This window comes from Hyperolius riggenbachi, chromosome 6 (assembly GCF_040937935.1).
Source record: "Hyperolius riggenbachi isolate aHypRig1 chromosome 6, aHypRig1.pri, whole genome shotgun sequence".
Lineage (NCBI taxonomy): Eukaryota > Metazoa > Chordata > Amphibia > Anura > Hyperoliidae > Hyperolius > Hyperolius riggenbachi.
This window is the reverse complement of record NC_090651.1, coordinates 71,024,059-71,041,388: the sequence shown is the minus strand read 5'-3', so window position 1 is coordinate 71,041,388 and position 17,330 is coordinate 71,024,059.

Genomic DNA, 17,330 nt, shown 5'->3' with positions numbered 1-17,330 from the left:
CCGGGTCACGGGGGACAGAAATCCTGCAGGAATGGAGAAGGAAAGACACAAGAGGGAGCATGCTGGCTGGACAGGTGTGTTTTGCTGCAAGCACTCTGCATGGAAACGAGGCCTCAGGGCAGCACTATTTACTACTTTACACCTAGACCCGGTTTCCCCATTTCCCCGTTCACACTAGGCCCAAAAACGATTCAGCGGGGTGAAAACACAAGTGTGAACAGATCCTTTCCTAAAGGCTTCTGGACATAGGTAATTAAAATCTGTGCCCTGTTTGGGACCTGTTATCCCTGCCTGGGCGTAGATTTCAATGACCGTGCCGCACGCTACCACCAGAGCGCTGCTCTCCTTCAGCTGCAGCCCATTCACTCTGCTGTCTCTATGACAGCAGAGCTCCATGAGGTGGTCAGAAGCCGATTTCAATTAAATTGGCTCCTTACCTGCTCATGCCGGTGCTCTACTGTCATAGCAATGGCAGAGCGAGTAGGCTGCAGCAACGGGAGTGCGGCGCAAATGGCCAGAGTGACTGATCCATGCACCGTGACGTTGGTGAGCCCTGTTTTTGTACCAGAAAGTCTCTGGTCCTTAAGGGGCCAGAGTCTGCTGGTACTTAAATAGGACCTCAACACAAAAAATAAAAATTCGTTAGTGCTGCTGTAATGGAAGGTGATATTTACCTCTGGAGTCTTGTCCCACGAAGCTGCCTCGCATCACTACTCTTCTGCCGCTTGGCCCCGTCTCCCCTCTCTCCTCAGAAGCAAGCTTGCCATTTTTTCTTGGAGGAGAGAGGGGAGGCGGGGCCAATCGACGGAAACGGAGTGATGCAGTATCTTCTGGGCGGCTTCGTGGGACAAGACTCAGAGGTAAATATAACTTTTCATTACAGCAGCGCTGACAGATTTTTATTTTTTGTATGGAGGTCCACTTTAAGTGGTTGCGCTTAGGATCTATTTACACTTGCCACTTAAGTGGGAGTGGAACATAGCCCCAGCAGAAGCATTGGACTATCATTAGATTACAAAAGACCAATGGGAATCCTTCAATGCACCAGGGAAGATTCTCATTGGTTCAGTGGTAGACCAATGAGAATCCTCCAAGATAGCATTCCCATTGATCAATCCAGTGGTAGCCCTATGTTTCTTTTGGGGGGCTCTGAGTCTTTCAGTGTTTGATCCCAAGCCCAGCAGCATTGTTAGCAGTATGGAAGACTCGAGTGGCGGGCCGGATGCACTACAATTGTGAGTGGGAACATTTTGCTGGACGTTGCGACAGGGCAAAGTATATCCACACATGTGGCTTAGTGTAAATCTAACTTTATGGACTAGAAGCTATGTCCCTGTTTTAGCAGCTATAACTGTTATCACTACATATGATGCCTTGGTGATAGATACATCCTTTTTTGTGGAGAAAGTAGACTTTCTCATAGTGCTTTTTCCCATCAAGAATTATTTTTTTCCTATGCATTTTATAGGGGAAAAGAAGACAAAAAATTGAGTTTCTTGCTTTTCACCTATTATTATTTTTAAATAAAAAGTGCTAATATAGATAATAAACCTTAATTAAATTTGTCTGTATACCATTTATGATAAAACATACATTTTTCTGCATTAAGTTCTCTTTCACAGTGGAACGCTGCGTTTGATGCGACGTTAAGGTCGCATAACGGGCCCCTAATGCAACTCATTGAAAGACTATAACTTGGACGTTATAGTACATTCTTTAGCCCTGCATTTGGTGCGCCGTTTTCGTCGTATAGTGATGGAATGAAAACGGCGCATGCGTTACATAAAAAAACAAAACACATACTGAGCATATGCAACACACACAACGCAGCAGATTTATTGCTAAACGCACAGCATGCAGCACTTTCTAAATATTGCTACACGTTACACACAACGCAACGTGTGCACTGAATGTTGTTACACACAACGCAACGTGTGCACTGAATGTTGCACAGACTTAATATTGCTGTGCGTTTGTCCACGTTAAAACCTTTTCTAACGTGCGACTTTAACGTCGCACTGTGAAAGAGGCCTAAAGGGAATCTGTGGTAAGAGATATATGGAGGCTGCAATATTTATTTCCTTTTACACAATACCAGTTGCCTGGCTGTCCTGCTGATTTTTCTGAAATCAGTATGTAAAGACAAAAGAAAAATCGAGAGCCCCAATAGTGTATTATTGATAAAAATGGGACAATGATAGGAAAGACAATGTTATACTCACAAATATGGGTTGCCGGATATAGGCAACCACTTGTAGCGCTTAGGGGGGAAAACAAGCCTGTCCCCACACAGGCTAAAAAGTCGCCCTCTGTAGACAGGAAAAACACAGACACTGGTGCTCCAGTCCCCATCCACCAGCTAGTTTCGTTTTTGCCGACATTGCATACATTTTTTACGCATTCCTGCTGGTGCAGGAACATGGGTGCATGTCATGTCGGCACCCCTCAGTTCGGCGCGGTGAGAGCCGAATGACGTCTTTCACCGCTGCCACAAAATACCGAGGCGACTTAAATACTATTCCCCCTCCGAGTTGTCGCAACTCGGAGGGAGATGTAATTTGGGGTCTGGCAGCCGCCAGAGCCCCGAATTACCGCTACATGCCCCGCGCAGCATAACATTGCTGCTATGGGGCGCCCAGTTATAAATATGCTCATCCGCAGGAACATTAACACATACATTTTACGCGTTAGTGGTGCAACGTGTACATTTTTACGCGTTGTACCACTAACGCGTAAAAATGTATGTGTTAATGTTCCTGCAACAGCAGGAAAGCATAAAAATGTACGCAATGCGGCCCCGAAACTAGCTGGTGGATGTGGACTGGAGCAGCAGTGAGTGACTACGAGGGAACAGGATGGCTGCATGGGGCTGGTAGAAGCCCCAGGTAGGTGAATCTAATTTTTTTTGCCTGACAATTCCTTTAAAATACTATAAAATGGGGGATATTAGTGAACTTACCTCCCCGATGAAGACATAACAGTAGTGTATCAAAAAAACACTGTTTATTCTTACTCCAACAATTCTGCAACGCTTTCACGGGTCTAAAGCCCTCTTCCTCAGGCAAGATACAATAAGGAGCAACTGTATTATGTCAAAAGCATGTATTGCGTGTCTGTGAGAGGCGCAATACATGCTTTTGACATAATACAGTTTCTGAAATCATTAGTGTCTGAATTGCACACCTGAAACAAGCATGCAGCTAATATTGTCAGATTTTTGTCAGAAACATCTAATCTTTTTGCTTAAGGTACGTACACGCCGGATTTTTTTTAAACTATGGCTTGTCAGAACGGCCGCCCGCGGGCGGGTCTGACGACCCGTAGTTTAAAAAAATAGTTCTCTTAATACTGTAATGATAATCAAAATATAAAGTTAAACAAGGGAAATAAAAGGTATATAGAAAGTGTAACAAGTTGCTTTATATGCAGGGGGTGGGTTGTTTTCAAAAGTGGGCAGGGTTATACGATGTGGCAAGTAAGTAAGTAAGAAGCTCTTTTTTTGTAATAGCTTGTTCTGGTGAACTAGTGGTTCCCCCTCTTATTTATATTTTTCCTAGGGACAAGTGGAGCATTCCCTCTAAGATTGCTGCAGACTAAAATTCACATCCTTTTGCTAGAAGCACATACCTCCCAACATTTGAAGATGTGAAAGAGGGACACTTAAGCCACGCCCCTTGTGCGGCCTTAAGCCACACCCCTGCTTTTGCAAGAGGGTGACAATGGGAGGGAGTTTGCGGGGGAGGGTGCCAGTGGGTGGGAGAGGGTGACACTGGGTGGAAAGGAGGGTGCCAGTGGGTGGGGGCGGAAAGTGCCAGTGGGAAGGAGGAGGGTGTGAGTGGAGAGGAGGCGGGTGCGAGTGGGCAGAGAGGAGAGTGCCAGTGGGCAGAGAGGGGGGTGACACTCAGAGGCAGGGAGGGTGACGCTCAGGGGGCAGGGACTGGGTGCCTGGGACAGGGGGCAGGGACTGGGTGTCTGGGGAAGGGTGCAGGGGCAGGGTGCCTGGAGCAGGTTGCAGGGACTGGGTGCCTGGGGCAGGGACTGGGTGCCTGGGGCAGGGACTGGGCAGGGACTGGGTGCCTGGGGCAAGGACTGGGTGCCTGGGGAAGGGTGCAGAGGCCAGGGTGCCTGGGTAAGGGTGCAGGGTTCGTGGGGAAGGATGCAGGGTGCCTGGGGCAGGGGCCAGGTGCCTGGGGAAGGGTGCAGGGTGCCTGGAGCAAGGTGACTGGTACATGGGGCAGGGTGCCTGGTGCAGGGGCCAGGTGCCTGGGGAAGGGTGCCTGGAGCAAGGTGACTGGTACATGGGGCAGGGTGTCTGGGGAATGGTGCAGGGTGCCTGGGAAAGGGTGCAGGGGGCATGGTGCCTGGGAAAGGGTGCAGGGTGCCTGGGAAAGGGTACAGGGTGCCAGGTGCCTGGGGATGGGTGCAGGGTGCCTGGTGAAGGGACAGGGACTGGGTGCCTGGGGAAGGGTACAGGGTGCCAGGTGCCTGGGTGCAGGGACAGGGACTGGGTGCCTGGGACACGGTGCCTGGGAAGGGGCCAAGGTGCACTGACACCTGGGGAGGAGGGTGGTAGGGGGAATGCCCGTGGGTGCGGAGGAGGGTGCCACTTTAGGTTGGGGGGGGGGGGAAGGTTGGCTGGGCAGAAATGAGGTTGATAAACTGATCGAGGCTCCAGCTGCGGTAATGAGGGATGCGGGAGCTTCACTGCTTCCTCCCTCCCTCCCTCTCTCTGAATCCCCCCCTATGTATGTCTGTGTCCCCCCTCCCTGTAGGCAGAGTGAGCGCAGCGGAGCGGGCAGTCGAGTCTTCTTACCGCTGATGCACGCGTACTGTCTCTGGCATCGGACCTCCATGTGCTTCCTGTTTACTATGACGTCACAGGAAGCACACGGAGGTCCGATGCCAGAGACAGTACGCGTGCATCAGCGGTAAGAAGACTCGACTGGCCGCTCCGCTGCGCTCACTCTGCCTACAGGGAGGGGGGACACAGACATACACAGGGGGGTATTCAGAGAGAGGGAGGAAGCAGTGAAGCTCCCGCATCCCTCATTACCGCGGCTGGAGCCTCGATCAGTTTTCCACCTCATTTCTGCCCAGCCGGCCGGGATTCAAGAGGGGGGGCCCGGGACAGCGGGAGGGCCCCCCAAATCGGGAGAATCCCGACCAATCCGGGACGGTTGGGGGCTATGTATGTATCCAGTAGCTCTAACACGCCTATCTCCACTAAGTGCGAATTTTCAAAGCGAATATTTGCATTGAAACTGTAACCAATGCATATCAATGAAGTAATTTCCATTGAATGTGAATTTGCCATTGCAGTGCAATGCAGAAAAATATATGGATTGCATGCCACAGATTTCTGAAGCACGCCTCCATTGCCCCAACAATAATTGATAGCCGGATGCAGATTTCTGTATTACAAACACGGGAAGAAAGCAGAAATCCACATACAGAAAAACTGATGCAGAATCCAAAATGCTAGTGGAAATATGGTGGAACACACACACAGCAGCAGGTGAAGCAATCATGTCTGAGGATACAGGATCACCATGAGTAGTATATTGCTGAACATGTTAGGTTGAATACTATTGCATAGTCCGTGCTTTATTTCTGCATAAAACATATAAAAACTTACTAGATGGAAGAAGGTACAAGCATAAATCATAACAGGCAGGCTCCGCTCTGCCTGACGCTTTCATCCAGCTCACTCCATGCCGCCGGTGGGGGCTCCAGGTGTCTGTGGATACTGGAAGATCTGACGAAGGCTGAGACGCACCGAAACGCGTAATGATGCTGCTGACACTCAGATGCTAGGCCCCGCCCACAAGCCCTTGTTGACACTTCCTGTGTCCATGGACACCTGGAGCCTGCACCGCCGGCCACGGAGCGAGCTGGATTACAGCATGAGGCAGAGCCTGCCTGTTATGATTTATGCTTGTACCTTCTTCCATCTAGTAAGTTTTTATATGTTTTATGCAGAAATAAAACACGCTTTTAATGCACTATTGAGCACTCCCTTCATTACACAGATTGTTCCACTCCATTCCAAGAAGTCAAAGGGAGCAGTTCCTGAGTGCATCCATTTCTACTGTATCGTGACTGCTTGTGCGCTGTGTTATTTGGACTTGGTCTTCGATTTTACTATTGCATAGTCCACCTGTCATTGTACTGAGCTAGTCAAGCAAAGTAAAATATGTTTTCATTAAAAAAAAAACTTGAGCAAAGATAGCAATTTGAAACTACATGTCACGCTTATGTTGTAATGTCTTCTACCAAGAGCCATTGAAAAATTTGAAAACTGCCACCAGGGGGCAGAAAAGGATTAGAGTTGCACAGCCAGAGATTAAAACCTCTTCGATTTCGGCCTCGGAAGATAAAGCCTTCTGGAAATGCACTGCAAATGACAGAATTTATTCCTTGTCCAGTCACTAAATTCATTAAATCAGTCACCCCCCCCCCACCGCATAATGACAGTAATATTTAAAAATATAGAAATGCTGGTAAATATGTTCCATATGTGGAACAGATGTATGGAAAAAACGGTTTCTCAGGTCTGTGATTACCTGAACACTGGCCGGTGCCTAGCCTCAGCTGGACTGCTCATACAGCTCATATAGCATCAAAACAAAAAAGAGACGGCACACCACTGGCTCTGCAAAACTTGCTGTGTATTGAGCGAACAAACACTACATGTTACGGATCAACGATCCTTCATCAGGTGTATAACAATCAATACACAGCAAGTTTTGCAGAGCCAGTGGTGTGCCGTCTCTTTTTTGTTTTGATGATAAATATGTTCCATATCTGGGAACATTTAGGTGGGTAGGAACCTGAGAAGCTGAAAAGAGAAGGGACTGGCCATGATAATTAATGACAAGTTTTAAAGCAGTTTTGTAGTCCTATCTTACAATATTCTCCCTTATAATGCAGACATTAAAAGTGTATTTCTCCCTTTTAGTGCTGGGGGCACTATCTGCACAGAGTTTGTATGTTCTCCCTGTGCCTGTGTGAGTTTCCCCCGGCCACTGTGGTTTCCTCCAATATCCCCAAAACATCCAGGTAAGTTAATTGTCTTCCCCCTAAATTGGCCATAGACTACGGTACACTACACAATATAGATATATGATTATGGTAAAGATTAGATTGTCACTTTACTCTCCCACTCTGAGGGACAGTTAAGTGACAAGAAAATATATAGTCTGTACAGCTCTGTGGAAAATGTCAGCTGATATATAAATACTAAATAATAATAATAAGGGCACCTGTTATTGCTTATCTCTTTATAGTACAGTTCTTTCCATTATAAATCCCCACAAGTATAAGGCCCTATTTATTATAGTGCCCATAAAGCCCCCATCTTGTGCCCCTTTCATCATACTGTGCACTGTTGGGGCCTCCTTTGTTATAATTTCCCCCTTTCTAGATCTGTCTAGACTGATGATTTGTACTAAATCAAGTGTCCATCCTATTACACATGTTGTATAGAATATGGGTGTCAGGGGCGTAGCAATAGGGGTTGCAGAGGTTGCGACGGCATCGGGGCCCTTGGGTCAGAGGGGCTCCAAAGGGCCCTCGACTGCAATATTAGCTCTCTATTGGTCCTGTGCTCATAATCACTTCTATAGATACTTTAAATAGTGGTAATCATTAACTAGCTGTTCCCCATCCCCTTCTTGCACCTCTGACACTGTAGTTGCTATTTTCAGGTTTTGGTGCGCCGTATCAATTGTTATTTATAGAATGCTTGGGGGCCCCATGTGAAAATTGCATCGGGGGGCCCACAGCTCCTTAGCTACGCCATTATTGGATGTCTTTAGTGCACCATGTCCCCATCACGCAGGAAGTGGGAAGCACAGGACAGGCATCCGACATGAACCTTGTTAAGCACCAGAAATATGAAATGATGCCTTCATAGCAATTACACGTGAGAAGTACTGTAATTGCTCTTTGCTACTGAGTACGTACATTAATATTTAAATATTGCTGAGCTGAATTTCAATTTAATCCCTAGTTTACTCTCCCAGATTTTTCATTATTAGTATGGTTGAATGGGTCTATGCAAATACGCAGTTCTCATATTTCGTACAGAACAGAAAAACTCTCTTTGGAAAAGTTAATTGTGTAACCCATGATCCATTCACAGAGCCGGCAGCTGGGAGCAGCTCTCACTGCTGAGCACAAAGCCACCCCAACCACCTCCTCACAATGCCATTTTGAGATTACCTCTTTTACCAGCGCTACACTTACCATTATGCAACTTAGGAGAGCTCCGTGCTGGGCTGCTCATTTGCGGGTGTTATCCTGCACACTTACCTGCCAAACCACACTCTTGAGCACTGGGAGCTCAGTGAGGTGTCCCCGGACTGGATTATGTCTGTCCCGCAGAGATCCCAGCTCTGCTGCACAAAAACTGGTACTGTTTCAGTGGTCCAATGTGCAAGATGGCGGCATACCCTCAGGCCACGAAGAGCTATGCAGTAAGGAATGCGGAAGTTACTCTGAGCCTCCTGTGCTTTAAGCAATAGATCAGGTGTCCAAGGAACCTTCTCTCTCGCTCATTTTTTGAGAACCTCATGGTGGCCAAAACAAATTCTAAAACTTCTCTCACATCAAAGATTGAGGAGATGAAAAGGTTAGAGAAACCGAGAGCCCAATATAGTGTAGTATGTTCAGCATAAAATTAGTAAAGATAATTAGTGAGAACAATATACTCACAAACGTGGGTTACCACAAAGGCAACTACTGTATAGGCAGGTGGGGAGATTAGACCTGTCCTCACTCAGGATTAAGAATTCGCTCTCTGTAGATCAGAAAAGGGGTAGATCACCCCTCCACCAGGGGTGATCTAGATATAGAGATCAGTATTGAGTAGTGCTAGCAATTGACATAGGATCTATATAGGTGAGATGACGAATAGTGGGTAGTAGGGTATGAGTGAGAGGGAGAATCAAGGGGGGTACACAATACAGCATGCAAACATAACAGTATAACAGACTCACAATAGTGAATTATGTAATTACAATTTGCATAACAAGGCATTGTATATTATACAGCATATAGTGTATAAAAATTCGCTATGTGGGTATATAACAAAAAAACAGTAGGGGGTAGAGACTAGTGTGCTAGTGTAAATGATCATCATCATTTACACTAGCATACTAGTCTCTACCTCCTACTGTTTTTTGTTATATCCAACTCCTCATATTATCCTCACATAGCGTTTTTAATGCTGGGCAAACACGGCCCAGATTCCTCTTATCAATCGAGCCACTGATGGCTCGATTGATAATATCTGACAGGTCCGATGACCTGCCAGATAGATTCCCCGCTCGATCCCCGCCAGAGGACAATAGCGGGGAATCGAGCGTCTGATAAGGAGTGCCGGTGGGGACGAGTGGGAATCGATCCGCGCGGACAAGCGAGGACGCGGCGGGGTCGATCCGGCGGCTAATCAGTCGCTGGATTGACCCGTGTATGCCCAGCATTATACACTATATGCTGTATGATATACAATAGGCTCGATTCACAAAGCGGTGCTAACCCAGTTAGAGACTTTAGGTGTGATAACCATTGCACCACGCTGGTGAAAAGCCAGTTTAGGCGTGATAAGTTGATAAGTTTAGGCGTGATAAGTTTAGATAAGTTTAGATTGCGCGCAAAGTCCCGCACGCAAAGCAGCGCCATTAAGCTCTATGCGAAGTGCACCAGACTTTGCTAGCACAAAACTAATGGTCAGCTGTGCACTGCGGTGCTAACCCAGTTGGTGCTATAGCTATCACGCCTAAACTTATCACACCTAAACTTATCACACCTAAACTTATCACGCCTAAACTGAGTTTAGGCGTGATAAAGGGCTTTTCACCAGCGTGCTAACTGTTAGCACCGCTTTGTGAATCAAGCCCAATGTCTTGTTATACAAATTGTAACTACAAATGTACTGTCTCTTGTCCACAGTTTGTCCCCACGTTTATTGCCTGATGAAGCGGGCATGGCCTGCAAAACACGTTGCACTTTTGGGGTACTATATAATAAATGTGATTCCTATTATACAGACAGTCTTTCGTGTCTGCTTTATGGAGGTAAGTCCACCGCTTCCTCCAAGCAAATTTTAAAGGTTTTATCCACTTTTACCCTGCTGGCGTCTCTGTTCCCCGTTTGCTATTGAGGAGATGAAGGTTGAGATGGGATTGCTTCGGGAAGATGTTAGCAAACTTCTTCAGCCCACAACAGACATGGAGCAGCAGGTGCCTGATATCGAGGACAGGGTAAACACGGTCCTTGCGCAGATCCGTGAGCTCCAAGTGTCAGACAGAGCCACCAGAGAGGAGTTGGATGATATGGAGAATCATCTTTGAAGAAACTACATTCGATTGATTGGTTTACCAAAATGGGCCAAGGGCTTGGCGCTAGAGGCCTTCTTGAAAATTTGGTCAAATCTATACTGGGCACTAAGAGGCTTTCAGCTGCTTTTGTGGTGGAGAGAGTGCACATGCTTCTAAGCAGGGCCCCAGCACCCCACCCGACCATTGATAGCACACTTTCTGAATCTCCATGACCGTGATACCTTACTGCGTTTGACGAGGAAGATAGGATACATTAGCTTTGAGAATACATCAAGTATTTCCTGATTTTTCCAAAGACATGACAACAAAAGTTGTTTAGGTAATACTGTACCTTTAATGACTAACTGTACAAGATTTCTTTGCAAGCTTTCGAAACTTAAAGTTTCTTCTTTAGGCATGATACAGAACTGGATCAGAACCATACATAAGTAATGTGTATGTCTCTACCCATTGTCAAATGCCCTCAGTGTGACTAACTTGATTCTTTACATTTCAAAAAGACTCTGTAACATGGTGTCAGATTGCTGTATACCCTAGAAAATCATATATAAGCTTCTGTATGTGACATTACTTTCTGACCCAGTTCTGTAACATGCCTGAAAAAGAAATTAAAGTCTTGAAAGCTTGCAAATAAATCTTATACAGTCTTAAATGGTATCACCTAAACACTTTTTGTTATGCCTTTGTATTCTCTCCATGACTAATACTAAACGACTGCAACTGATTTTATTATGATTTTGAAAAAACAGAGATTGTGAGAGGAACATTCCCTAGTCTATGTTGTGTCCAGCACAGCTGTGGGTTATGCACAACAGCAAGACTCAGTTCTTTGACTCTCCATGGGAAGCAATAGCATTTGTCTCTAGGCATCTTCTTGGCCCCTGAATCCATATTGCTCTGGCCACGTATTGCAGAACTGATAAGTATTGCTTGTTTATAGTTTTCCTGACGTACTGTTGGTTTTGAGCTTATTTTTCCTTTCATAGTGGCTGGCGTGGCCGGACATGCTAGTTCTGGTAGCATCATTACCATTTTACCCCTTTTTGCAGAGGTGCTCGGTGTGGACGATTCTTTTTTATTTCTTTCTCTTTTTTTTTTTTTTTTTTTTTTTTTTTACATAAGTGTGATATCTGTTTCATTAGGCCCACAGATGCAATCTGTTCCCCCCTGGCAAGAGGAGTAATCCTCCAACTGAGATTATGTTCTTACTAATACTGTATGCCAGTTATGTGCGCTCATATCTGTTCTGTTGTTACTCCTCTTTTAACTTGGTTTTATTGTTTTTGGTTGTCCTCTATACTTTTTATTGCGGAGGATGTGCACATGTTGATACTTTATGCTGGAGCTCCTTCTCTCTCAATCTTTAATGGAGGGGCAATGGGTGGTCAATATATAAAGATTATGACCTTGAACATCAGGGGTCAGGGGGCCCCTCTGGAGTGTAATCTGGAGCATAATTTGGTATTTATTTTATTAAGCAGCAACACCCTCACATCATTCTTCTACAGGAGACCTATATCATATGTTCTTTGCTTCTAGGATAGCTAGACCTTGGGTAGGGTGGAATAAACTCTTGCTATACCTCACGGGGGGGGGGGGGGGGGGTTTGCTCTGATTCTTAGATGCTTCAATTAGGAAGTGATCAATAGTAAAGTGATCCAAACAGAAAATAGGGTTTTGTATGTGCGAGAATTGGATTATGGTACTAGGTGTGTACTTGGCTCCTCCTGCTTCTACTTCTGTTTTACACCCCATTATGCCCCTTATGTTGAATTATGGCTCTACCCCTATAATACGCATGGGAGACTTTAATTTAGTGTTAGATGAGTCTATGGACCAGCTTCCTCAGTCAGTGTCCTCTAGTGAGCGTCAGAGCACTATCTTTGCAAAATGGGTTTCCTCTTTGGGATGCTGTAATAGTTGCCAGCAATTAAATACGGGAATTACAACTTATTTCTGCTATATTAATTCTAGCATATCTCAAATCAATCTTGAATTGATTTGATGCTGGTGAACTCAGCAACCTCATCTAGCTTTGACTCTGTTTCGTATCTTATACACGGTATATCGGATCACCCCAAATTCTTACTTGGTTGCCAATCCCTCATAGAACCATTGAACAGATTAGTTTTTTTTTTAACTAAGATACAGCTTCCATTTGTCTTGGACTTGTTTAAGGGCTGGAACCCACTAGAGCGATTTTGTGAGCATTTAGGGAGCGATTCAAATCGCTAGCAATTTCCCGAAACGCTCAGCTAATGTTAATGGATGGGCCAAAATCCACTGGAGCGGTTGCGATTACCAAAATTACAAACGCAGAACATGCAGCATTTTTGAGCGTTGGTGATTAGTGTTAGCGTTTCTGCAATGTAAAGTATATAAACGCTGGCATAATCGCTCCTCCAAAACCTACACAGAGCAATTTTGCTTTCGTTTTTACATTACTGCACACTGTAAGAAAATTTAAATTAATTGAAAGGATTAATCAGAATTAAAAACACTACTCGCCAATCGCTACACAACCGCTGGCAAATTTATTACACTTTTTAAAATCGCTACCGAAAACGCTCATGAAATCGCTTACAAACCGCTCATACAAAACGCTAGCGATTGCGATTAGCGATAGCGTTTTGTAGCGGGTTCCAGCCCTCAGTGCTCTATGAGACGCTGTTTTCACCCTACTCTGTCCTGCTGAAGAGTCTTCAGCTATTGAGCACTCTTTAGTAACTAAATGTACAGATTTAGAGCTGTTATATGTACAGGACTCTACTGTCCATATTATGAAGATGTGGTTACTATCACAGAGCGCGCCCAATTCTTTCCTCAATTTTAAAGCAAAGAGGAAACTTTTTTTTACTAGACAAACGTTCTTAGAGAATGGTAATTTTACTAGTAGGTTGCTGGCTCAAATGGCCCATGGTGCCATGGGTTCAGCTTCCATCCCTTGTATACAGTCCAGCAGGGCAGTTTCTTGACTAAATTGCACCCAGGGCGAGGGTGTAAAAATTGCGCCCCCTTCCCCCCGCCCCCGTGGACTCGTGAATCCTTACTCTTTAGGGACAGTCACACAGGCACAGGTCACAAGTAGATCTGCCCACTTACTAGTGACCCGCCACTCATCCAGGAGGAAGCAGAGACCAGGAAAAAACACAGGTGAAAAGAGTCCGGAAAGCCGACTCCTCTATGAGTGCCGCGCACTGACAGCCTGCAGTACCACTACAGGATATTAGGTGCCATCACCCGGTGGTGACGTGATGATGACTTGACATCTGACACAGGCAGCCCAGGAGGAGTCAAGGAAAGTGATCACACTGGTAGTCTTCTTTCTTCTTCCATTTCGATGCACTGCGCGTCACCAGCTCCCTAGCGGTTATGTCCTTCTGCCTGCGCCCCCCTTCTTCTACTTGCCAGTCTGCACCCAGGGCGGTCGCCCTGCCAGCACTGCCCAAGAAATGGCCCTGCAGTGGGCGGTTTCTATGATTCTCTTTGCACACAGTGAAGCAGGTACACCATCAGGTCCTGGGTGCTTGATGATGCGATGTAGGCAATGTCGCTTGATTCATTATGTAAGCACAGTCCATCAGAACAACAGTTGTAAATTAATTGCAATGCACTTTTATTGTGCAAACAGCCACATGTAGTACCGACAATTGTTTCGGGGGCCTCGCAGGGTCCCCCTTTATCAACCACATGCCTTGGTAAAGGGGGACCCTTCAAGGCCCCCGAAACAATTGTCGGTACTACATGTGGCTTCTTTCACAATAAAAGTGCGTGGCCAATTAATTTACCACTGGTGTGCTGATGGACTCTGTGCTTACATATACTCCTCTTTAGACATACTTGTAGCGTTTGTTCATTTTTACCAACTTTTATACTGTATACCTCTCAGGTATCTAAATCTGATTTGGACATTAGGTACCAGGGCTGTGGATTCGGTACTAAAAATAATCCAACTTCAATTCCGACTCCTTAGTTTATGAAACCTCTACCTCCCACTCCAAGGTACCCAAAATGACTCTGTCTCCTCGACTCCTTAGTCTAATTACCGGTACTTACCAGGGCTGTGGTTTTGGTACAAAAATCACCCGACTCCGACTCCTCAGTTTATGAATCCACCAACTCCGACTCCTGGTACATAAAATTGCCCCGACTCAGACTCCTCGACTCCAACTCCGACTCCACAGTCCCAATGTTCTCCCCAGGGCCATTTACCAGAGCGGGCCGCCCGGCTGATCTCCTCTGAGCGCCCGGCTGATCTCCTCTGAGCGCCGGGGTGAAATTATCCCGTTCTGTGTCGCTCATTAGTGAGCAGCGGCGGCTGTATCATTGCAGCCAGCCGCTGTCACTCAGGGACGCTGCCTCCGCCCTCCTCCTCAGCTCCCGGCAGTTGTATGGAGGGGCGGGGAATGCAGCTGACGTCACACGCAGCTTAGCTGAGCAGGAGATCGGAGAGGAAGCGCGGCTCAGTTCTCTGTGGAATGTTTAGCCAGACGCTCTCCTCCTCCTCTCACCGTATTCATCCTGCTGCCAGCCGCTGTGTGTTTGTGAGTTTCACTGACTTCTGCTAATGGAGGAGGGGGGTATCTAACGCAGACCCTCCCGCCAGCTAGAACTTCAAGATGCTTAACCTTTTCACCCCCTGATTATCCTGTCCTGTGACTGTGTCACCTGGTCTCTGATTCTTGCCAGACTAGACTGGTCTGAGGGGGGAGAGTGAGACGCTGTACTGACAGCCACGGACTCATACAGGGCAAAGGCAGGCAGACACGAATTAGTGATTAGTGAGGCACCCTGGCCCCTTGACAGCCACATAGCCAGCAATATCACTTGTAACTGAGTGTTGTTACAACCAGCAGCCAGGTTTGAAAATGAAACTACTAAGATTTTTTTCCCATATTTCCTATATACATGGGTGGTGTAAGAGGGGATATCTGGTGCCATAGCATGATATTGATAAGCTGCCTGCTTATCAATATGCTATGGCCCAGAAATCCTCTTTCCCATACTGGGACCACCCATGTATATAGGAAAAGCTGCTAGTTTCATTGTCAAATCAGCAGAAGGGTAGTTAGAACTTTAAAGACACTTTACCTGTTAAAAAGAAAATGGCCAGCTACTTACCTGGGGCTTCTTCCAGCCTCTTAAATTGTTCTAATGCCTTGCAGTCATTTCGCGCGCTGCTGCTTTGTACCTCTGTGAGCGTTCTGCACTTCGGGGTAACGAAAAATCGCTACTGTGCATAGGCAAAGTGTTCCTGGCCACGGCAGCATGATCGCGTTGGTGCGAGGCTAAGGAACAGAGCAGCGTGGAATGGCGATGAGGGCAGCAGGAGGACTTTAAGGGGCTAGAAGAAGCCCCAGGTAAATAACTAGCCTAATTTTTCTTCAATTAAGTATCCCTTTAAGAGACTCCAGTACGGAACCTAGCCTGTCAATTTTATGGGGGGGGGGGGGGGGGGGTGCGCGTTGGCCACCATCCCCACCTGATTTTTCATGCCACCCGCCTGGAAAAAAATTCTGGGGAAAACACTGCAGCCCTGTTATGTACTGTAAGTCTGAGTATTAAATTCCTGGCTTGTCCTATGAACAGTTAGATACATTAGGTAAGGTCTTTACTCTGGAATTGAGCAAACTATTTCTGACCTGCAGTGTGACAAAGCACCTGGTCCGGATGGTAAATCTATTTATTGACTATTACAAGAGATATAGGGATAGTTTAGGTCCTGAGCTACTTAAAGTATATTATCACATACACATCTTGTGGCCAGCTGGAACAAGGCTACTATTATTTTGCTTTTACAGAAAGATAAAGTCAGGATATCAGACAAAGGCCACAAATGTCACTTTTTTTATGGAAAGCTAACTGGACTGCAAATGCCCTATTAGCAGGCGTGACTCAGCTGACCTGTGCGTGTGCAGTATGTCCATTCCTCCCTTGTGGCCACGCTACCCGAGCTCTCCCTTCCCGGCGCTTGCGCTCCACTAACACCTGTGTCCCCGATGAGTGTGCTTCCATCCAGACCACAGTACAAGGGGGGTGGTTTTGACATAATGCACATGCGCAGTATGTCCTATCCACCACCCCCCCCCCCCCCCCCTTGTACTGCGGTCTGGATGGGAGCACATGTGCTGAGAACAGGGGTTCAGGGGGTGTGGCCACACAGGGGGAATAGGCTTACTGCTGAGTCAGATAAGTCGCGGTTGCTTAGTGGGCATTTTGTAGTGCAATGGAGCAGCAGTTGAGTGATCAGGGGGGAGCGGTAAGCCTCAGCACCACTGCCCACACATGACAGTGCTAGCTCCACCAGCTGTCTTCTGCCCCAAACTGCTGCTCTCTGCTCCTTTGTAGGGGAGTTGCACCATGTGTGTCTCCATATGTGGATCAAAGTGATGGACACAGCCTGCCACTTAGATTCCCTCCAGCAACAGGCGACATGTAATAACGATATAATGCTGGCGTTTGTGCAAGGGTGTGGAGCTACAGTGTGAGAGCTGGTTCAGCCCCTCCCCCCCCCCCACTGATGCCAGGCTCTGCCCCCTCACCACTGGTAAACACAGCAAGGCCTACAGAGCCCTGCTTCTGATCTTTTTTTAGGATCACCCACGTCCTCCCCAGCACCCAGGAGAAAAATAGGTGCTGGGGAGGATGTGGGGAAACCTGAAAAAGGATTAAGGGTTAAACAAGTGGGGGAAAAAAATCATTAAAAAAAAAATTGGACCTGCCAAGAGTGCATGCACATGTGATCGTTCATGGCAGTGCGAAAATTACAGGACAGGTACAGGTACAGGTGGGTACGTCCTGTTAGCTGGAATGAGCTACAGACTGGATGCTTATATACATCCAGTTTGCAGCAACTAGTTAAATTGGAAAATTTAAACTGCTGTTGCTCTGTTAATGGCAGGGTCCTGAAACTGGGACAATTGGTAATTAGGTGACTAGGATTCAAATTTTAAAAAAGTGAATGGAGCCACATACAACCAATCAGAT